The following is a 24,344-nucleotide window of genomic DNA, read 5'->3' on the forward strand; positions in this document are numbered from 1 at the left end:
AGCTAGGCCAATTCAAATAGATTTCACTTTAAAATAGCATGAAACATTTTCCCTCTCCACCCAGATTTATGGGTTTCTTCTCTTTGGTACAACCAATTATCAAAACAGCTTCTGATTTGTTTCAATCCCCAGTGGGGTTGAAGCTGCTTGGTTGGCCGCCATTCTCGGCCTTTCTGTAAGGACAACCAGGAAGCCAACCGTCATGCCGGGCAAAGTCCATGGGGAGATTCCCTCCCTTCTTCTTCATTACCATTCCGTTGTAATTGCCTGTAGGAACACTAATTTAGTGCTGGCAGAGGATCCATACTCTAGAAATGAGATATGTTGCATAACATTTTGATTTATTTTAGGATCATTAAAAATTAAATCAGAGAGAAATAAGCAAAACAAAATAGAGTTCTTCTTGAAAGAATGAAAATCCTCTAGGTATGCTCCTTGATTTCGAAAGTAGAATGCAGAAGTGTGTCTTCAGTCTCTGGGGACCATCCTTGGGTCTGAGCGACATCGCTATAAAGTATAAGACCACAGGCAAGGAGAGAGAAAAACCTTTGAGTAACAAAGGCTTTAGTGGTGGTCTCCCAGATTGGTGGGACCACAGAGGCCAACTGTGGGAGAATGACCATGCGTCTCTCAAAGCTCCATCTGAATTGAAAGCATATGTGATAATGACTACTTTTCAGCACTGTGGGTTCAATGGTTTTTCCAGCAAGGAGCTTGTTTGAGGTGGGTTATGTCAGCAATGAACTAGGATTTAATAACCAGGAATAGGTGAAGTTTGACAGCAAACATTTTGGTCATGTTCATGCAAAGCTTCAGGAAAATGAAAATGGGGCTTAATGGTAAGAATTTTCCAATTCCTTCCAAGGCAACATTCGATTCTTGCTGAAGGAAAGACAAAGTTGGTCTCACGAGGCCAGTGAGGTGATACCCTGGCTTCATCGGACTTCCTTTTGTCATTATGTAAATTCAGACAATTTCCTAACTCCGTCCAAGACAGCTGCTGTTCCCTCATGCTAAACTCCCAGAAGTCACATGGAACTGTAAAGTTTCACAAAACTTTCTCAGCAGCTCTGGGACCTCTCCCACACCCACATTGGTATTCACGAACCCCCTTCCTTGGGAAATACTTCATTTCCCGGCAAGTGGCTGAGCCAGCAGAGCAGAAGGTCCAGATGTTACCCAGCACATACAAGAATGGATCCACATTTACAACACCTGTGCCGAGCGCTCTCAGCGAGGGCCCCGCCATGCAGTGAGACGCGTCCTCACAATGTGCATGTGACACCAGTCTGGCTGGAGACCCACCATAGCATGTGACTTCTTAATGACTCTCTCCTGACACAGAGACTCCACTCTAGGAGTGATCCACTTTTTTATTGGTGCCTCTGATCTTTTGCTCCTCCAGTGTCTTTGCTGTGTCGTATGTCAAGTGTGTCACCACTCAGCGTGAGAGGCTGTCCCTCCAGATGAGCCAGAGCACGGAGCTGATTCCACACGGGGTGTTCAGCACAGAACAGAGCCTGTGAACAGTTCCAGCCATCTGGACCACTCACTGCAAGAGCGACTGGAAAAACAAAGCAAGAGAACAGGGCATGCAGATCAAGCAGGCATACCAAGTGCCCCCAGGACTTGGGATATTGCCCCAAACTGTCCAACTGTGGTCAGTCCCTTCTCATTGAGTGGGCACAGCCTGACCTGCCCCAGGGACAAAGCAGGAACTTGCCTGGTCCTCCTGTGTCACTGTAGCACCAGGGCTCAGAGTTATGCATCGAATGCCACGGGACAGAGGGAGCCGTCTGCAGCAGCTCTAGAACTTCTGACCCAGGTGATTGGTGGGCTCTTAGAAATTTAGATCTGCGGTTCAATATAAAGGCCAAGGTGACGCTATAGATTTGAAGTTTGAGGTGAGCTGAAAAAGGGCTCCCCCAAAGATATCCACATCCTAATCCCTGAGAACTGAGTGTTAGCTTACGTGCAAAAAAAGGGGTTTTCTGCAGATGTGATTAAAGTAAATATTTTGAGATGGGGAGACTATCCTGGATTATGCAGATGGGCCCCAAGTGTGATCACGCATGTCCTCATAAGAGGGAGGCAGAGGGAGATCTGACACACAGAGGAGAAGAAGACAACATGACCAGGAGGCAGAGTTTAGAGTGATGTGGCCACCAGCCAAGGACTGTGGTAGCCACCGGAAACTGGAAGATGTGAGGAACAGACTCTCTCCAGAGCCCTCAGGGGAGTTCAGACCTGCCGACACCTTGATTTTGGCCCAGAGAAACCGAATTTGGATTTGGCCTCCAGAATTATAGGTGAATTATAGGTGTTATTTTAAGCCACCAAGTACGTGGTAATTTGTCACAGCAGCTATGGGACAGTAACACAGGGATCATACGGGATAGGTCCAAGGATGGGGCTTTGGAAATCACTTTATTTAAGGGAGTAGTGGTGGGGACAAAGGAAAAAAAGAGTCAAAAACTGAGAGATCAGGTACATAGACAGCAAACAGGGAGACTGAGATCTCCCTCCCCATGGGATCCAGCCCAATCCAGGTGTCCCCAGTGTAGCATTCTCCTCCTGATGGTGGTCCCAGGCACATAGTGACATGGGCTCTGGAGACTTCTGGCTCCCTCGCAGCCCAGATGTGTGTACTTTGGTGAGCTGCATCCCCTCCAGCACCTGTGAGGGTACTGATGCTACTAATAGCTCTCATGGGTCCTTACTATAACGCAGGTGAATGGCTAAATGCCTTAAGTGAACTACCGCATCCTCAGTCCCGTGAGGCGGATGCAGTGAAGTGGTTTGCAGATGACAGAACAGGTGGTAGTGCTGATGGCCTGATCCTTAAGGAGCAGGAGTGATGGTCGGGAAGTAGCCTTGGGAAGAGGAATCGCTGATGCTCCCTCACCCACAACCCTTTCCATAAAATTCCACTCATTCTCCCGCACGCCTCATACCTTGGAGCTGGGGAGTGGAGACATCAACTGACCCCTAAAAGATCTCTATGGACCCAGGTTTCTGCCCAACTGAGCCAGCATTTCTCACCAGGCCCTCTGGCTGATGCCACCCACGAGAGGAACTGCGTTAGGTCTGGCATTTTCTTTTGTAGCTCTCAGGCTTCATACAGCAAGATGCAGTTTACCACCCGCTTCAATAGCATGGCGAGGAAGGATGGATGTGAGGGGTAAGACCAGCTGAGAATTTCAGGCAACCTATGGAAAGGGAATTGCTGGTCGTTGGATTTCGTAGAAGTGGAAGGGGTCCAGACCTGTGGGATGGGGCTGTTGGATTTGTAAGCACGAGCTTCACGTCTGAAGACTGTGAGCCAAGGACATCACAGAAAATCCCCGAGATCCGTGGAAGATCCATGGAAGATTGCTCTCCCTTACCTCCAAGGCAAGGGTGTGTGAGTCTCCTTCCTCTTAACTTTCTCCATTCCCTGGAACTCAGACAACTGATTTTTGTTCCTTGGTCCCCTAGTGCTGAATTTCTTGGGAGCCTTCAATAAAGGAGCTGGGAAAATACTGTCAGATTCCCAGAATTAATGGAATAACCTACATGTCCCCAGAAGACTACTCAGCTCTTAACTCAAATGCCAACAATAGAAATACTTCCATGCTCTGGGTTGAGAATCTTCAAAAGCAAAAATAGCTCCTCCTTAGGTCAGCAGTCCTGAGCATGTGGTTACAACCCCCAGTGGGAAGTTCCAGTCACTTGTGGGTGGGAGGGGGGTAAAAAATTAGGAACAAATGTCCTGGCCGTGGACTGTCAGAGCTCTGGAGGCATTGAGGCATCCATGGGATTCACAGTTTGACTCATCCCAGGGGCAGCGACAATGGCCAAACGTCTGTGGTCAAGAGGCAGCACATGGGGTGACTCAACCTTCGGGCCTCCCACTGTCTGAGGCGTCCTATCCACCTACCGCTTCCTGGTTATGGGGCATCCACCCACAGAAGGGCCAGACCACGATGGGACCACCAAATTGTGTTTCCCACACTTCAAAGAAAGTACCCATGGTTTCAGAATTAGTCAGAGCAGGGCAAGATGGTTGAGTGTTTTCTGATGACTTTTTTTTTTTCCCCAAAAAAGTTGAATGCTTGGAAGTTGTGAGTCCCGGCTTGGCCAAATTAACCCAGATCAGTAAGAAATGGAAAAGTTATGATTGCATTGAAGAGTTAATTTTATTCCCCTAAGCCAAATAAGCCTTGGGTATAACTGCCTTGTGAGGTCTGTGCAGAAAGGCAGACCATAGAACTTTCTAGAAACTTGAACGATTATCATCGAAGCTGCAGTAAGGACAACGCCTTCACTGAAACAGGCTGGACCCGTCCTCCTAGAGAGTTCCCAGGGCTCAGCTACCTCACTGGCAGCGTGTGTTCCTCTGGAGGGAAGGAGACCACGGGGCCCCTGGGTCACTCCATGCATCCAGAAAGATGCTCGTGGTGCTCCTCAGTTCCCAGTGTAATCGGCTCAATTCTCTGCATTTTCCCAGGCTGAGTCCTACCACTAAATTTGTGCTCTGCGTGCATGGAGCTTCTACTCTGGTCGGGGAGGCCGATAATGAAAAAGATAATAACAGACTGTGATCACTGTTAGAAAGGAAATGAAAGTGATGATGCAATGGAGAAAAGACAGGCTACTTTGGTTAGTGTGCTCAAGTAAGGCCCTGACAAGTGCCATGTAGGCTGAGAGGGGAAGGTTGGGCAGGAGAGGCGGGTTCCAGGCTGGGCAGGGCCTTTGGACCACGGTAGAGTGTAGATTTCTGAGTGCAGAAGAGCGACTCTGGTTGCTATGTGGATTGAGCTGTCGGGTGTTGAGGTGGTCAGGGCAACAAGCCACAGTGAAAGCAACCGTCAAGGCTTTATCCCTGACTGCAGCAGCGCAAGCATCAGGCAAGAATAGGCATTGGCTGCCAGTGTTCTGTTTTCCCCATGGAAAGGCACTGGCCAAGGGCCAGGTGGAAGCAGTGCAGACAGAAAGAATCCTCTCACTGCTGAGGAGGCCCTGCCTCTTTAGGGAACTGTAGGCCACAGTGAGGATAGAGGAAAGATCTAGAAGGGGGAAAGCACCAAGTCAGAGAGGGGAGAAGGGCCTCAGCCAAGGTTCCCAATAAGGAGGCCTCTGAGTGAAGGCACCCGGGCTAAACATGCAGCAATGGGTGGAACACAGCCGGCCCGGAGGCACCTGAGTCGTGACTGCGACTCCCTCCAGAAAACTGCAATGTGCAGACTGCGCCCCAAGTCCGGTGTGAGGAGGGAAGCTTTCCTCCATGAGGTCTGCTGGGCAAAGCCTTGTAATTGTCTGTGGTCAGCCCCAAAAGATCACAGGTAAGATTTTGGCCTGGAGTTGGACTCCCCAGGGTAGAAAGTGGATTTTAGTGGGGGGTTACTATATATTTAGGTTTGGGGCACAGTCTCTGTTAGAACCTATTGTTCTGGCATCACTGTTACCAACACCCCAGTTCATCCAGGGAAGAGGTGATTGCGGCAGGGACCACAGAGATGGCCCTAGCAGTGGAGAGACACAAAGAGAGATGAGATTTTGGAGATCATCCTATATATAGGGTGTGCTAACGTATTGGATGTCAAAGATGGAGGAAAAAGAATAATCCCCTAGATCTTTGGCTTGATCAATTATAAATCATAATTATACAAATGACAAAAAAGCAGTGTCAGAAGTTGTTAGAGAAAATGATAAAATGTTAATTTTTAGTTTTGATCGTGAGCCTTTGCCATTGATGATTCAGCATAGCTGCTGTTTACACTGGCATCCCGCTGGGAAAAATGCATTACGAGAAATGTCTGATTTCCCCCCTCAACATTGAAAGAGTCAAGGCTAATTTAAAAAATATGTTTCTATGATAATGTAGCTAAATCATGAGTAACTCTCTTAATGACAGGCAAGCACAGAAGGAAAACGTAAAAACTTCAACCTTCCATTACTATTGTTTAACTTTTTTACCCGTAAATTCCCTCTCTCTAAACACTGAGGTTTTAAGTTTGATTTCCAGCTTAAAGGAAATTGACTGAGTCTCACACACATCCTTTCACTGGATAAGCTAGTGAAAGAGCCCCAAATTGAAAACAGACAGAGTGGAGACGAACCGGATAAAGTCCAAGAAGAGTGATGGAGAGTTGGCCTGAGCATGGGGTCCTTATTGTGTCATAACCTGCCCATAACCCAAGGAGCATGCTCCCTCTCCTTGCTCAGAGGGTCGGAAACACTCCTGCTGACTCGACTCAATGAGGAGGAAATAGCCTGGGAGGAGGCAGTCTGGAATTGTGGTAAATGCATGGAATTTGGAGCCAGACACACTTGGGTTTGATCCTGAGCTTCCCCACTTCTTAGTTATGTCTTTGGGAAAGTAACAACTTCTCCAAGCCTCGTCTGCGAATACAGATAATACGACAGACCTCATGGACTGTTATGATGACTCATGAGTGTGTACATAAAGTGTTCAGCACAGCACCTGTCCTATACAGACATCTAGTAAATACATGGATTCCACTTCAGGCTCTTCAAAGAACCGTGACTTCATGGTAGAAATCCAGAGATTGTACAGCACAGGAGTGATTTTTTAAAATTTCCTTTTCAGATGGGAAACTTCTTTTTCTAAATTGATAGGACACTCAAAAATATGTACCCATAGTACTTCCCAATGGAACAAAAATAATCAGAGTAAAAATTAAGGGAAATCTGTTTTTCTGCCGTGACTCAAGAGCTTTTGTAAAAAATAAAGTATTTTTTAAACTTTTGCTTATAATAATAAATTCATATTCTTCAAGTGGTAAAGAAGATGGAAATTTGACCCTCACCCCTCCCGCAAAAAAAAAACCCATGCTAAATTTTAAGACTTTCTGTGTCACTTAGTTCCTGCTAGTTAAGTGCTTCCCTAATGCTCTTAATTCACAGTATTTCCTTAATTGATGTTACGAGCAGAATAGCGAAGAGAAGTGCCCAGCAAATGGATGGAAATGAGAATACAAACAGATCAATTCCACGTCTCAGCTTAATAGATATTCTAACACTCAGCAGTTCCTCACTTTTGTGGTTCCCACCTCCGCACCCTTTGCTCCACATGACATCATCAAAAAGACCCAGGACTTGGTGTCAGTCAGACATGACTCCTGGAGCAGGACCCAAAGATCCTATGTGATAACCATGCTGTATAATTTCCTTACTTCTGTAAAATATTACTATTTGGGGGCTGGCCCGGTGGCATAGGGGTTAAGTTTTCATGCTCTGCTTTGGTGGCCCAGGGTTCACTGGTTTGGATCCCTGGCATGGCACAATGTACTACTTACCAAGCCATGCAGTGGTGGCGCCCCACATACAAAGTAGAAGAAGATGGGCACAGATGTTAGCTCAGGGCTGATCGTCCTCAAAAAAAAAAAAAATTACTATTTGATGCTTAAGCTAATAGATTTTATCTACGATGTTGGAAACGGATATTTCAGCCAAGTTTAAAAGCACAAAGAACGACATATCGAAACATTTTAGGTTCACAGGTGAAGCATGTGAATTAGCATGGGTGTAGTTTATTTAACTGAGTGAGCCAAAAAAAATCACGTGGAACATCTTCTGGAAACCTAAATCTAGAGAGATTTGTCAACAAGCCCTTCCCCTGAATAAGCTCTTGTGTAATGTACCTCTTTTGTCTTTGCACCTTCTAGCAGCTTCAGTAGCCAGCTACCCTGCAGGAGGGGACTGTTCCCCAAATTTGTCCTCATTTCCCACCTCCATACTCTTTGCTCTATGTGGTATAATTAAAAGAGCATGGGATTTGAAGATGGGCAAATCTGAATGCTTGGAATCCAGCTTCTCCTTGACCTGGGTTAATTACACAACCTTTCTGTGTCAGCTAGCTACTGCTGCAGCAGTGCTGTGTAACAAACCACCCCAACCTCCATGGCTTGTTGCAAATATTTACCCTCATGCTCGTGAACTTACATGCTGATGCCATGCACCTTGTCAGCTCTGAGGCCAGTGGGCAGGTCCGTTTCAGGCTGTGGGTCAGCTGGGCATCTATTGTTCAAGGGTCCGGCTGGAGAGGCAGTGGCCACACAAGGGGCGCTCTTTTAATGGCAGGTCTCAGTGCATAAAAGCCAGAGACAACTGTGCAAGCGCATTAAAGGCTTGTGCTCACCCTCCTTTGGCCAAAGCACATCCCACGGCCGAGCCCAATATCAACGTGATGAGGGAATCCACTCCTCCACTGGACCTGCAAGAGAGGAGAGGTGTGTGAATATCTGCGGACAATTAACCAAGCTATCAGGCTGCCCAAAGCTCATCTGTAAAACGAGAGATGATGCTCGTCACCTCACAGGACTGCTGTCTGTGTGTGTGTTCAGCAGGTTCAAGTGCCTGTCCAGTGGGTGAGGTCAGTATTTTCCTGGTCTAGTTGTTCGAATACAGGAATACTGAATCTACTGGACCAACACACTAACTCTCATTACCTAGCTGCCCTGGAGCCTCTCAAAGGCATGTATCCCCAGCAGTGCGAAGGAGGGGCTCCTGCCTGCCGAGCCTGTCTGCCTGGTTCCAGCAACCACAGCTTCCCCTACCAGCTCCTTCACTTGGCTTTTCTCTCCCTACCCGCCTGCCTGACCTCTGCTGGCACAGGGGTTTGGTAGCTAACTTTCCTTTTTGGCTTTTCCTTTCTAGGTGCTGTAGGGACCAGAACAGATGCTGCTTCCTTCTGTTTCTTTCTTCTCCTGAACTAACCCCAAGTACAGTTCTTATCCAAAACACATCTTTGATAATCCGACGTGAATTTGGCACCAAAATAGGATTCTTTGAGAATTTATGTCACCATCTTGATAACGGAACATTCCACAGTGATTCCCTAAGAAGATATCTGTTTAACTCAGAGTGGTTTGGAAATAGAGCTGCTTTTGAAATGGACCAGCTTGTGGTCAATGGCCATACACATGACCTTCTTTAGCCTGCGAAGATGTGAAATCTGGTTTTTGAGGAGAGTTGCCTCATTTAAGGGATAACGAACAGTTGTAGACTTGCTGGTGAGCCAGTTATGAAGGATCTTTCTAAGAGCTCTATGGTCGTTGACAGTTCTCTGTGCAAAGAGGTTTTGCTTTTGACGATGCTTCGATTACATCAGAGCCCATAACTCCCAATTCATCCTGATGTGGAGGCACTGAAATCTTTAGTCTGAAGCTTTGATTGGACAACTGTTTTCGAAAAGTCTAAGATCAGGAATAGACACAGTCCGTTGAGTGCATCGTCACGATAGAGATGCTATGCTCTTGGAGCATAGAGAGTTGGGTCCACTTGGCTCCCGAGGAATGGAATTTAGATGCCATCATTGTCATATGGCAAAGAATAAGCCTTTTGTGTCCAGAAGACTCAAACCCTGTCTCCACCATTAACACTGTGTGGTCTCAGATACACCATATAATTGCTCCAAAGCTGAATTTCCTCATCTCTAGTGAATACTATAATCCTTCACTCCCACAAGGTGGTTTTGGGGATTTGAGATAATGCAGTAAAGCAGCCGACACAAGGTGCTGTCCCGAGAGGCCATAAATTACAGATGTTCAAGTCCCATTTGCTGGTGTTGCCCACCTGGGATTGAGTTATGGATCCATCTCTTGCTGGCTGTGTGGCCTTGGGAATGTTGTTTCCTCTGTCTGATTCTCAGTCTCTGAGTCCGTAGAATGGAGACGATGAATCATCCATCTTACGGGTGTTTGTGATGCTCAGATGAGGTGACAAGGCATGTCAGGTGTCCTGCACATAGAGTAATTGTGAATCCCATGAAATTGAACACTGCAGGAAGAGTCAGGGCACAGATGGTGTGTCGGAGCCGGGGCCCGGGGTTGGAGGTGGCACGTTGAGACCTCACTGAGAACCACAGGGCCCTAGTTGAAGGCAGGCTTGACTTAAGTGGCCAAACAGGTGTCTCAGGAAAGTCCCTTCCAGGCTGCACTACTGATAGAAGGTGGAATGAGGTTGGTCAGCTCTGTCTTCTAAACCCACACTGGTCTCCTTTGCAGTCTTTCCTTATGGCTCAGGGCAGTGTCACCTTGAAGATGTGCCCCAGTGTGATGTCATTAGGACATCCACACAAAATTGCAATGAAAATGAATCTCAAAACGACTGTCAGAATTGGGAAAAAAAAACCTGTAGAGATTCTCCACATAGTGGGTGAGACAGAGTAACTACTTCCCGTTGAGATAGAGTCTGGCTGCGTCTTACTAAGCCTTGATGTCTTGTTTTGGAAAAGGATTCCAAATACTTTGGTTCTCCACTTCCCTTGAAGAAAGATCATTGTCTTTTTCCTCTCTTTATTTATTTTTTCCAGTATTTATCCTCAGGCAAAACACAAGCCATACGCCAGCTGCTTCGTCTTTACAATGGAAGTTTTGACTCTGGGGGATGGGGATGTGTGCCAAGAAATACCAGCCCCTGGGTTTGGGGAGGGAGGGCCGGCAGGGGACCCCAAAAGCCACAGGCTGGAGCCCTTTAAGCCTACATGAAGGGCTAGTGCAGGGGCCTTTCAGGGGAAGGAGGTCAAACCCTGGAGTTTCACACTGAGTCCTGACGTGCTTTCTGAGGGTTATACTCCCGGGGTGAATCCGGCTTGGCTACAACTGGGCTATAGCTCACAGACTCGTTTGTTCTACCAATATCTTCTAAATATCTACTATGCATCAGGTAAGACTCCCTGGTCCCTGTGCTCACACAGCACGAAGGCTGGGGAGACAAACGTTGATCAAATAATCCTACAAATAGAAAAACAAGCAGTACTGGGAAGAAGAGTACAGGGAGAGCTGTGAGTACATCTAACAGAGCGCCTGATTTACCCAAGGAGACAGAGAGAATTTTCCTAAGAAAGTAGACTTAGCTGACCCTGGAGCATTCACGTGTTGATTCATTCAGTGTGTGAGGTTGGGTTTCCTGGAAAGAGACCCGAAGACTCTACGTTGCCTGCAGAGGGTTTGCTGGGGAGTGCTCTCAGGAGGCCCACGTGTAGGGACATGGGGGTTGGGGAGGCAGGACTGGGTCAGGGGAGCTGACCCACAACATGGCTGCAGATAAAGCCCCAGGGTAGCTCTCCAGTTGGGATGGTCCTTCACAGTTGTCCCAATTGGGGCTAGGGGGTTGGGTTTCCATATTGCCATGTCAGCCAGTCATTGGCCACGGAACACTTTTGAGATCAGGAGAACCCTGAGTCAGGAGTTCCCTGGGGCTGAGGGCAATTCCCAATAAGGGATGCAGCCATGAGCGACCAGCAGCCTGTATTCCCAGCAGCTGGGGATGGTGCATTTGTCTGGAAGACAGAAGCTGGGTGGAGCACCACAGCACCATTACATTCAACAAATCCTTATTGAGGGTCTGGTGTGAGCTAGGTTCTCTTCTAAGTGTCATGAATCAGCATTGAGCAAGAGAGAATATTCTGTGCTCTCACAGAGTCTGCATTCTAGGGGCTGAGATGGAATTAAGCAGGACCAATGGAAGAAAACACATCTTGAAGGAAAACCTCATGTATGCAGGCAGGGAGGCCAGGCTCACATGTGAGAGGGAAAAGGCCAGTGTGGCTGCGAAGGGGAGGGAGGACCACATGGGGCAGGGAAGTCAGCAGGGGCCAGTGCATGGCCCTTGTAAACCTGGGACACCTCGCTGATCTATCAATGTTGGAGTGGCCCAGAGCTGAGTCCTGACACTTCTCCTCTTTTCTATCTACACTAAATTGCTGGATGATTTCATTCAGCCTCAGGACTTTAAATAGCATCCAAATCTGATGGTTCTAAAATCTTTCCCTCTTCTACTCCTCTCCCCTGCACTCTATGCCTGTATACCCAACTGCCTGCATGATATGTCCTCTACGATGGGACATGCATGTATAGCAAATTTAATATGTGCAAAGGCGAGCTCCTCATCTCTCTTTCCCCCAAACTTACTCTTTCCACAGCCTTTCCCATCTCAGCAAAGGGAAATCCATTCTCCCAATTGATCAGACCAGAAATCACCCAATTCCACCTATTGGTTCTACCCTCATATCTAACCTGGAATTTGACCATGACTCCACCTCCATGGCCACCACTTTGACCAAGCCTCTACTAGCAATAGCTCTTACCTGGATTATCACAATAAGCTTCTCTCTGGGCTCCCCATTTCTGCCCTTGCCCCTGTAAGTCTATCCTCAACCCAGCAGCTGTCGTATCCTGTTAAAATACATGTCAGTATCTCCTCCCAAAACCTCTCTTTGGAGGGCATGAAAGTATTTGAACTGGAGCTCAATATTTCACGTGTGCTCCACCAGCCCCACCTGACACCAGAGCTCAGCTGGTTACAGTACCCCATCCTCATCAAAGGCTCAGACTGTAAATGAGTCAGGCACCTGCCTGACCCTTCCTTCTGACCTTTGCTGATTGACATGAGAAGATTTGGGCTGCTTGATTACTTTTGGACTGTTTCTTTGAATTAACTCCATGCTGAGCTTGGACCAGGTGGAGCCCAGCCTTGGTTTGAGTTAAACCACAAGCAGAACTTAAAGATACCTCCTATAACCTTGTCACCGTTCTGCTGTGCGCCAAGAAGAGAAAACAGGTGGGTTGGTTCCCTGCATCTGATCCCTGGAAAGCTAAGCCCGTGGGTGGTGGAGACATAAGAAAGAAGAGACACATCACACGGTGGGGATGAGTTTCTCCTTCTCAATTATCCCGCAGGCTGATCTTAACCACAGAGGTCAAAGGACCTTGAAAGGAAGACCATGCAGTCCTGTGAGTGGAATGGGATGCCCAGCCCTTGTGGCAATGGGGTCACAGGGAGACTTCACTGCTCTGCCACCTGAGCCTAGATCTGGACAAGACAATGCTTTCTCGAGTTTTATACAGTCAGAAAAACAGATTCCACCTCCATGGCATGACGTATCACATGAATTTTTAGTTATGAGTGTTCTGCAAAATAGACCATTTCCTCTAACTAAAGGAAGAACTTGTGAGCTTTTAGCTGAACTTTTCTGTAAGCAGCTTGATTTGCATGCTTCGATATATGTCTAAGAATGAGTATTTATGAGGTCCAGCCACCTGGACTTTCAAAGAAATCCTCTGGGCTAGATTTACAGAGGCTTCTTTCTCCTTCTCGTCAACAAGGTAAGTCAGCAACTAGACTTATGCCTTTCCTGAGCATGAGTATGGACGTCCAAACTTTTTATTTTCTGGGATTCTGTCATAATTACAAAATTTATTCTCAAAACATGTGGAATTAATTTTTCTAACTTGTCTGACGCTTTGAAAAACGGAAGTGAAATTAGATAGAGGCAACACCGAAGGTGCTTAAAGAGCTGCAAGGAGCTGCTGTCTTGGCCTTGCTGGTGGGCAGAGGGGGGAGTGTGTTGGAGAAGGCGCCTGCACAATGCGGCCCCCACGGCTCAGAGCGAACTCACTGTTCAGGGGCTGGTCTGCCTCTCTCACCCACCTTCAACCCTGGAATATTGGCTCCACTCCCCAGGAAGCAGTGCTATCAAGCTGGCCTCCAAAGCCAGGGCAGCACCCTCTCTGACTCACCAGCTGACCCTTCAGTTGAAGGATGAGGCCATCCAGATAGGAAAGTCACGTTTCCCCTGGGACTCCACATCTTTGCCATTTCTATAACTGGGGACCAGGATCTGGAAAGACTTTCCATTCTGATCTTGAGGAGAGTAAATGTGGGCTTCTATATTTGTAGGAAGAAGTCCCAGGTGAAAGCCTAGAAGGCCCTGGATAGGCTGAGGACACAATTCCTTAAGTACCCCCTGCAGAAGTGCCTCCAGACAGACAACTGGTGCAGGTGACCCCTCCAACCTTGCTGGGAGAGCTGGAGGAGCTGCCTGAGGCTGTTCTCTGTCACCCTTCACTCTGTCTGTCCACACCCGTAAATTACCGTGAATAAAATCTCTGGGCACCTAATAATAATTCACTGGGCACCTAAGAGAACAGAAGGGGTTTCCCTTTCCTCAGAGATGGTTCTCACCACCTCCTCCCAAGAGAGACTTTTTGTCCATGAGGCTCCAGGATTCAGTTAACAATGCGGGAGAAATTCATACCCTATCTGAGTCACCTCAGGAAGTAGAGTCCATGACACCATTCTGGTCCTCCGGGCATTTAGAGTCTAGATTCCCGAGGTGATGAAAAGCTCAGGCCTAAGGTTCATCTTCCATAGACAGTACATAAACACAACCCTCCAGATCCCCACAGCCTCTGTGGAGAGGCCACCTTTACCAGCGCAACTTGGCTTCTCTCAAAAGGCGAGATAGTGAAGACACAGACAGCTTGACTTGCCTAAAATAATATGGTGAATCACAGAGAAAATGGGAAAGAAAACATAATCACCAGGCTTGAAGCCCATGAGGCTATTTTCCTTTTCTTGTTAAAAGAAAGGCACAAATTAAAACCAATCCACATAATAGTATAAAATCTTACCTCACTCAGAATATTGCTCTATAAAAACATGAAGGGTTGTCTCTAGTACGGAACTTGCTAATTTTAAATGTATTTAAATAAGTAAAATTAGACCCATTTTATGAGCGGAAAGATTTTGTACACTTAAAGACTGGTTAACTTTTTATTTATTCACATAGAAATATTTCCAGCTTCCGATTATACACAAAATATCATATGCGTAAATGAGTATAATTCCTTTTCCAAATTGTTAATGCTAACCTTCTAAAAGGTGCTCACATATGCTAACTATGAATGGAAGACAGAACACACGTAAACAAAATTAGAAACAAAAATAGAAAAAGAATTTAAATCCTAAGACTATTTTGCACAACTCCATAAAAATAAATTGAGATATATATGAGGTTTTGACCTCAGGAACTTTTTTACCCCATGGCTATTTTGAACAGAAACATTTTAATCAGAGTTACAAGAGCACTGATAATTTCTTGTGAAATAGTTATTTTCTAAAGTGAATGCCATTAGACCAAATATAATTCTTTGTTCAACTTTCTATACATCATCAAAATTAAATTTTTTTGTTTCCATTTTCATTTTTCCTGGAATAATTTCCCTCAAGCTCAATTTTCTTTACATACATGGAAGCGTTTATGAAGAAGATCCATATCTGAATCTTCCTCAGTATAATTTTATCAGTCAACGCTTCTGCCATTGTAAGTTTCTCTTTTGTGGCCATTATCCATTCTTTCTACCCAATCCAATTTTCCTGTCAAAGTCTGAACAACTAAATTTAGGCAGGAAGATTTATTTCTTGCAAAATTTTAGTCAATAACAACTTTTGTCTCTGTGCAGTTTTAGTCATTGTCAGTTTAATTTTGCATTGATTTTTTCCCTAAAAATAATGTAGACTATGAATTGGATAAAAGGCTTCTGTGATTTTGAGAAACTATGACAACATTTTGAGCAAGGTTTTTGAGAGGAAGAGGGAGAAAAGAAGGAGGGAAAGGTGGAAATAAAGATGAGAGAGGAGGGAACTGGAGAAAATAAGAAGATGCAGAGTTAGATTAGAAGGTAGAAAGGCTGCAGATGTGGTTAAAAGTCTTTAGGGTAAAAAGAACAGGTTTGAATATTGAGGTGAAAAGACAGGGTTGAAAGAATGTTTTCTGCTTCACTTTTGAGCACTCCATGCTTTGAGAGGCATATTCTTTCTACAATTTTTGTGATAACATATTCTCCCAGGTTTTTTCCCTCTATCTTTATAGATGTGTCTTCTCACTTTCTTGTGGGCTCATCTTCTTCTGCAGAAATATTTAATGTCAAGATTCCTGAATGCTTCATCCTAGTTTCTCTCATCTTCCAAACATACAATTTACCATGGGTGAGCTCATTCACATCCTTGACTACAAAATCCACTGATTTCACCTGACAAATATCATTCAAATCGGTCTAGTTCTCTTCGTCAGCATCACCTTGGCTGCTGTCACCTGGTCATCTCTCATCTGGGCTTGAGCAAGTGTCCTAAGCACCTACCCGCATCTGTGTGTGTTCCCTACTCTCCCCCTCCCCCATTCTTTCTCTACGAGGAAGCAAAGTGACCTTTTCAAAAGGCCCCTTTGGAGATTCCAATCATACAGATATTAGAAAAAATATTTTAATAAATAATGGACAAAATTGTCAAAAATGGATGAAAAGTGAGATGCAAGAAGCTGAACAAATCCAAGAACAAGAGACATGAGAAGAACGCCACTCAAACATATTATAATCAAATTGATTAAAATGATTAAAAATGTTTAGAAGCATCCAGATTTTCTTGTCAGTCATAAATCATCTTATTTTATTTTTCATGACTTTCCCAAGATCTCAATGAAAATTTACTCAACTTAGATAGCACTTTTGCCCTGATATTATTTACAATTGCATTTTAAATAAATAACTATGCATCTTGGAAAAATAGGAAGGTAAGTGCCCCTTTTTAAGCAACTGCCTCTAAAGACGTGCGCTGTGGAAGGTCAGGGTTAGTTGAGAGAAGTGACAACGAAAAACTAGGAGAAAGACATGAACCATCTCACTTTTGGGCTTATTCACACATCCCAACATGAGAGACAATAGCTAAATACTTTTAGTCCTCACTTCTTAACACTCAAAAATGATGCACATAAATGGCTTTATCAACAGTGTGATTTGAAATTGTGTGTCTCGAGTATCAGGTAATAACATTCTATGGGTCTACACTGGCCAGGAGCATGCTCAGCCAGGGCACAAGGCAGGCCAGAATGCCACAGACTTAACACCCTGGAAGAAGCCCTTAACGAGGGATGGGTGGGAGGTAGTGGTCCAATAGCCTAGACTCCTCTGAGGTGAGCTGGGTACAGTTTTCTTGGGAGACTGAGCCTCAACCTCCCACAGTGCAAATCTGCTCCTTAATGTGCCCTGTGATTTCTTTCTTCTCTTCCCAGTGTCCACAACAGATTCTCAAGTCCCACTCATTACATCCCTTTCTTACCTCGCTGGACTTCCCTGCTCAGTAGACAGGTTTGAAGGACTTTGCTAAGGCAGACAGTCTCATGCATATCATTCTGGATGACCAGCCCGCTTGCCCAGTCCACCTGTTGCATGGTTATTGCACAGAGGGGTCATCGAGCATACTAGTGACTCAGAATGTGGTCCTTCTGAACCCATAGTCTACAAGTTTGCATCTGGATGCTTTGCTCTCCAAAGTCCTAGTTCCAGATTATTTCCCAGAAACTGGCAATGAGGCTTTTTAACGTCGCTCAAACTTCACTTCTACACTGACAAGAACTTACTAACTAAATAAATAACACATGCCTGGGGTGTGACGATATTGCTCCAGATGGAGATGAAAAGTTTCCCTAACATTTGCTGCAGGCAAAGCTGGTCCCCAGGCCATCAACCTCAGCCAGGACCAGTGGTGTTCTCGTACAAGCAGCACTGGGGTTTGGGCTTTCTCGCCCATGGGAAAAATCATGATAAAAACCTATTAACTCCAGGAATTACTGTGGATCTTTTTCACATCCTTGGCCTGGGGAGAGGCCCAATTGTTGCTGCCCTGAGCTGATCTTGAGAAGAATGCAAACCTTCTGTGCAACACAAAAGCTGTGGTTTGCTCTCAAGGCCCTCACTCATGCCTTCCTGAGAACTTCCAAGGCTTTCCCTTCAATGTCATAGACGTCTTAACCATGAGATGTTGGCGATCTGAATCGTCTGATCTCTTACTATGTTTGGGGCCCTTCCTCTCCATGTGTCTGGAAAGACTATTAGTGACCCTGCCCTCAAGCAGAGCTTCCCAGACCACTGTGGATCCTCCCTGTGGAGGATGCATTCTGGAAAATGCATCTCGTCGTGGTGACATCACCCTGTGACTGCCCTCCTGTACTGACATTATGCCTCTAGCAGGGAGACCAGTACCTGTTTGCAACATCCAGAAATTGAAAGTGCTTTTCCCATACCTAATGTTTTCTAATATCACTTGGCAAGCAACCACATAGTAGCATTTGAGTCCATATACCATTTAATCCTTAGTAAATGAGAGTAAATCTCAGCATCACAGGAGCGTCAACAAAATGTGCTCATTCCTTCCAATAAGAGAATTGTTCTCACATGGGCTACTCATTACAGGGGTCCAAGATAGTGTTTTAGGGGTCTGCAAATATTCTGTAATTTTTTTTTTAATTTGAAGATTTTGCTTTTATGACTTTGGTAAATTGAAAAAGAATCTGGTTGCAAAATTTTGCAGTCCCTTCCATTAAGAGGTAGAGTCTATTTCTCTACCCCTTTAATCTTAGCTTGGTCATGTGACTTGTCTTGGCCAATGGGTCTCCAACAAACATAAGCAGAAGCTTGAAAAGTGTATGTTCATTAGGGTGAGTCTTCTCTTGCTGCCTTTGGAACCCTGAAGCCACGTGAGGAAGACAGGATTGGTCAGCTAGATGCTGGACACGTATGGCTCACATGTCATCCCAGCCAACTGCCAATCATGGGAGAGAGGCCGTCGGGGATGCCATACTACCCAGCTGACCTGCCAACTGACTGCAGCATGAGAAAGCCATGGGAGGCTAGCAGAAGAACCACCCAGCTGAGCTCAGACCAAATTGTCAATCCACAGATAACGAGCTAATAAAAAAGTGTTGTTTTACATCACTCAGTTTTGGGGGGAGTTTCTTACCCTCTAAAAGCTGAGACAATGAGAATATAATGAAATTAACGTTAAGTATTTCCTGGAGCAAGTATATAACAACCTTATGTGGATACTGTCACATGATTGCCATGCCCGTGTTTGAGACTGTGTTTATGATCTTATTAGTCACATTCAATTTGTTTATAAACTAATGAGACAAGAGCAGTGTAAATAATGCATTTGTTTCCAGTGAAGCTAAATGGAATCCTGCCTTTATATAAATGGGGAAAGGGGAGAAATGAGGAAATGGGGAAAATTGGTGGAGAAGTGAATCATAACCAGGCACGAAATCCTTTCAGCAAATCGTAAATCCACCATATTAATATAATTTTGCCCATGTGGTTTTAGAGCCGAATTTGAGTCATAAACGTAAGGATTATACCTACACTTATATTTTTGCATATTCATATGCTTAAATGGCATAATTAATGCATATTTAAATAACATTAAAATAGAGATAATTTAATTCTGCCTGGGAATCTGCAAGCATTTTTCCTTTAAAAGTTCAGACACTAGTCAAGATGGAAGAACACTGCTCTATTGGGTAAAATTAACCTCAGGTGAGAGAGAGGCCAAGCGGCCCCTCTCGGGTGGGGCTGAGACCCGGGCTCAGGCAGCTGGGTTTCCAGTTTGAGCTGGGTCTCGCTTGGTTTCCCAGTGGCCCGTAAAGCCTCTCTTCTTCCTCTGCAGACGGCCTGCTGTCTGAGCTGCCGCAGCAGGTGGGGTTCTCTTAAGCTCCATGAGTTCTGCTTTCTCTGGAGGATAAGGTGTCCCCTTCTGACAATCCTGGGCAGGTCTCCTGGTCCTCCCCAATCCCATACACATCTCTCCGATTAGGGGCTGCTCGTGGTCCATGTCTTCCTGACAACTTGCTCAGCTGGCCCTCCCCAATGAGTCCTGGCCTCTTCTCTCCCCCTGGGCCCCTTCTAATCTCAGATCCGCGATGGCTCACAACCTGGGCATGGGGCCATGTCACATTTGTGCCCATGTTACGTCTCATTTCATGCCAATACACTGTTTATTAACACCTGCTTTCAGATTTCCCAGTGTGGGGGTCCCAAAGTGGTGAATTTGAAACCAAATAGATCTGGATCTCCCCAGATTAACCGTTGTTCAAAAAAAAGTCCAGCCTACCTCCCCTCCCAGGGTACTCCAGTCTAAGATAAAACTCAGGCGTGGACTTGACCTCCCCTGCTTCCGGTGAATTCCTGGAGCATCTCACCTGCTCCGGGCCCTAGGAACTGACCCGTCAGGGGCAGGGTGACCATAGGTTTACTGTATAAATCAGGACACTTTGGGTGTGAAAGGGGATGTTACAGTAGTTATGCTGTGACATCAGGCATAATGAAGACATGAAGTCACCCTACACGTAGAGCATCATTGTCACAGTCAGTAAGGGGGAGGGAGGACTTCAGTGACTCTTTTTAAATTGAGGTAAAATTTATGTACAGTGAAGTGCAAATAACTTATGGGTACAATTCAACTACTTTTGACAAATGTATATACATCTGTGTAAGTAACACCCCATGAAGACATAGACCATCTCCATCCGCCTTCCAGAAAGTTCCTTCCAACCCCTTCCATTCAATCTCATGGGCACTGCAGTTCCGATTTCTTGCCACATAATATTGTTTTGCCTGTTTTTGAGACACTTAAAACTTTCTCAATCTTTTATTTTCATTGACCCCTAACTCAATTCTGTTGTGGTTACAGAACAGACTCTATAAAAGTTCACTCCTATGAAATTTGACTTATTTTAGAGCTCAGCATAAGGCCCCCTTAGTAAAAATGCCACGTGCATTCAAAAGCAATGTACTCTGCAGTTATTGGATGAAGAATTCTATAGATGCCAATTCATCGAGGTGTTCGATAGTGCTGTTCAAATCATCTCCATCCTTACTGATAGTATGTCTATTTTTCCTCTCCTGTCAAACTTTGCTCAGAAGAAGAGCAGCTGTTTTGAAGTTTCAGGTTGCTAAGTGAGTCAACCAATAAAATTTCCATTCCCCATGCTTGTATTTATTTACCTCAGGCTGTAGGATCGTGCCAGATGTTAGTCACATCTCTGTTGGAGATGTAGACAAGAGGCAGCCAGTATTCAAGACCCCCGGGTCCTGGACCACCTGCTTATACAGGCAGTCTTGTGGAAAGAGCTTTGATACCTGAATCCTCCTGTTCACTCCTTGTCCTTTCCAGTGTCCCTTCCAGGGAGTGATTTGCACAAGGATCCAGAGTCAAGTGGAAAACGACACTGGTCGGTAGTGCTGAGCAAGTGCCTGGCGACCTTCTTCTCTACTCCCCCCCTACCCCCAAAGATGCAGGGCTTCTCTGTTGACACTGAGTTGGAGGATGTGGTTAGGGTGAGGAGGCCCCAAGGAGAGCTTCCTGCACCAGGCTTCCACCCTGTGTCTATGGAGCACACTCGAAGTCTACTTGACCAGCTGGTGGGCCGAACAGAGCTGAGGACCCTGATAGAGGCTGGTGTACCTAACTCACAAAGTAGGAAGCCCTCGAAAAGCCAGAGAAAGAGCAATATGAGTGGGACTGACCCACAAACTATCGACTCCTCTGTGTCGGTCAGCTCAGGCTGCTATAACAAAAATACTATAGATGGGGCAGCTTAAACAACAGGCATTTCTCATGGTTCTGGAGGTTGAGAAGTCTGAGATCAAGGTGCCAGCCAAATTGGTTCCTGGTGAGAAACCTCTCCTGGTCTGCAGGTGGATGCCTTCTTGCTGGGTCCTCACATGGTGGAGAGAGAGAGAGGAAGCAAGCTCTCTTACGTCTCTTCTTACAAGGGCACCAATCCCGTCATGGGGGCTCCAACTTCATGATCTAGTTACCTCTCAAAGATCCCACCTCTACATATCATCATATTGGGGATTGAGGTTTCAACATATAAATTTTGGGGGGACACAAACATGCAGTCCATAACACATAACACTGTCATACTACAGATGTGGCCAAAGAGAGTCCAGCTCTGACCAGGTAGTCTACTCCTCTTGGGGAGGAGCTAGAGACGGGACAAAAGGAGGACTGGAAGTGCTTCATGCCTTCCCCTGACGCCTTCTGTGAGGGGAGAGAGCCAGAGCTTACAGCCTCCACGGACCAAGGTGGGAATGCGAGGAGAAGAAAGAAGCCGTTAGCCTCCGTGATGCCCCCAAACCCCCCTGGTCCTGCTCTCTTGACATCCATTGGGATCCCGCAGGCACCGGCTGTGTCACTGAGCTTCCCCAGGGATGAGCCCCACTGTCCTGTCATACTAGTCCTCCTCCCACCTGGGGGCCAATTTTGCCACTGCCTTCAGAAGCTTCTGGAATGAGTCAAAACATGATAGTAATTAATTTCACGTCAAAATTATACCTCAAGCTAAAAATTCACCCCCATTTTCTTTCTTTGCTACATCATTCAACATACTGTGCTGGGTATTGGATCCTCTTGTCTATTATTATCGTCTGGTATGAAATATTTTCAACTATTGACATGAAATTTCAAACTTTCAGGTCCTTTATCAGCAAAGTACAGTGACTTTTCTTATAAATCAACTAACTATTGAGGAGGGAGAGCGTTCTAGGAAACAAACACAACATAATTCTTTGGGAGTATGAAACAGATAATTTTTGAAGCTAAAGACAGAGAAGAGACTAAAAGCAAAGAGGCATCCTTTTAAGTTGCAGGCTCCTAGCTAACCAGATGCTACTTTCTCGATTCCTGATATGCTTGTAGAACCAGCCACAGAGCCGATGATGTTCTGCTCAGAGACAAATCTGAAATTTCCATTAACAAAGTTCTTTTATCAAATGACACCATTTGGTGTTACATAATACCAATGGCGTGTGCTAGAAAGGATTTTGCTTTATGATTGGAGGTCTGTCCTGTTCAGAGCATCAGTTGGCTCTTGGCTGGTGTGTGGGAGGGAGAAGTCTGGAAGTCTGCTGGTTCTCTTATCACTGGGAGACCAGTTCATGCTGGTCTGCAGTGAGGGAGGCGTTGCTTCATGAATACATTGATTCATCCTGAATAGCCAACCTGCACGATCCTGAGATCATTCAGCCTCCTGCTCACAGTTCAATGTTGAAATCGGAAACAATCCGATTCCAGCCACTGAGAATATAGTATCAGCACGCTGAGTGAGGAGAGAGGCAGAGAGTATGAGAATCTGCTTTCTTATACTAGTGCCTCTTGAGGAAAACGGGGTGCCTGTGAATGTTTTAAATGAGAGACATTTAAAATCTCATTTTTTGAGGTTGGCTCTCAAAATGGCTGTGACGTTAAGTTTGCCTGCTCCACTTTGGCAGCCCGGGGTTCGCCGGTTCCCATCCTGGGTGTGGACCTATGCACCACTCATCAAGCCATGCTGTGGTGGCGTCCCACATAGGAAAACTAGAAGGACTTACAACTAGGATATACAACTATGTACTGGAGCTTTGGGGAGGAAAAAAAGAAAAGGAAGATTGGCAACAGCTGTTAGCTCAGGGCCAATCTTCCTCACCAAAAAAAAAAAAATGTATAAAATCTCATTTTTATTACCCTTGTAACGAAAATGAGTGCCTGCTCAAATCATTCTATGATTTCGAGTGGCTTGATCAAATGATGCATTTCAGCAATCCTTAAGTGCCTTGAACAGGCAGAATCTAACACCATAAGGCTATTTAGTTTTTAAGATAAAAAAATCAAAGCTCGTCAAAGAAAGGCACCCGTGGGCAGATGGCAGAAATGTTAATAGTTGGACTCTTCTCTGCTCTTCAATGAGGAATCATTCAACATCAAAACTAACATCCAAATGTTGCCACAAAAATGAAGAAATACTTCCCAGAACGGAATGTATCCGTTGAGTGGATTTGAAGTTATTACAAAATTAATGCATGTTCTCTGGAAACTTTTTAAACAGAATGTAAAATAAAAATGAAACCCTCCTCCAACACCTCCTCCTGTCCTGCGATAACCATTCTTAATAGTTTCAAGTGTTCCATTCAAGCTTTGCTTCTATGCAAATGCTCACACACAAACACATACACACAGAGCACATGAAAACCAGATGTCAGATGAGGAAATGTGTCTTTTGAGATTCAAATAAAATTGTCTGGGACTTCATCCCACATGTGGTGGGAAGTCCACATTCCTCCCAAAAGGTCCAAGAATTTAGTAAGGGAGGGGGATGGGGTACAATTTTTCCTAGTCCCCTCTGATTTTTAGCTCAGTTTTTACCCAATTAGTTCAGGGAATGATTACTTTGTTATCCCCAAAATAATTTTTTTCTTAATCCTAAGTGCAAAGGGCTGAGTTAGTTATACTCTCAAGATCATAGGCCCTTATTGTGAGTGGTCCCTGCTAGGTATCCCATTTGTCTATCTATGTATCTATCTATCTATGTATCTATCTATCTATGTATCTATGTATCTATCTATCTATCTACCTATCTATCCATGCATGCTTCCTTCCTTCCATCCATCCATCCATCCATCTACCTAATCTACCTACCTACCTATTTACCTATCTATCTACATCTTTTTTCTTTCTCTTTTCATCTATCCCTCTATCTATGCATTTATCTATCTATCTATCTATCTATCCATCCATCCATTCTTTTCATTCACTAACCATCTCTCCTTTTCCCCTTTCTTCCTTGTTAGTTAAATTATTCTGTTGTTTTTTTTTCTTTCCTCTCTCTCTCTCTCTTTTTTTGATGAGGAAGATTCGCCCTGAGCTAACATCCATTGCTAATCTTCTTTTTGCTTGAGGAAGATGGG

At 45.2% G+C, this 24,344-nt stretch overlaps 1 long non-coding RNA gene across 1 annotated transcript; it reads right to left on the reverse strand.

Annotated features, from left to right (window-relative positions):
- Positions 1 to 326: 326 nt before the first annotated feature.
- LOC123278555 (uncharacterized) lies at positions 327 to 8,562 on the reverse strand. The gene is made up of 3 exons (XR_011495481.1): positions 8,454 to 8,562; positions 7,948 to 8,218; positions 327 to 1,564 (listed from the first exon to the last, which is right to left on the reverse strand). It is a non-coding gene; the product is annotated as an uncharacterized lncRNA (long non-coding RNA).
- Positions 8,563 to 24,344: the final 15,782 nt, after the last annotated feature.

This window comes from Equus asinus, chromosome 19 (genome assembly GCF_041296235.1).
Source record: "Equus asinus isolate D_3611 breed Donkey chromosome 19, EquAss-T2T_v2, whole genome shotgun sequence".
NCBI classification, from domain to species: domain Eukaryota; kingdom Metazoa; phylum Chordata; class Mammalia; order Perissodactyla; family Equidae; genus Equus; species Equus asinus.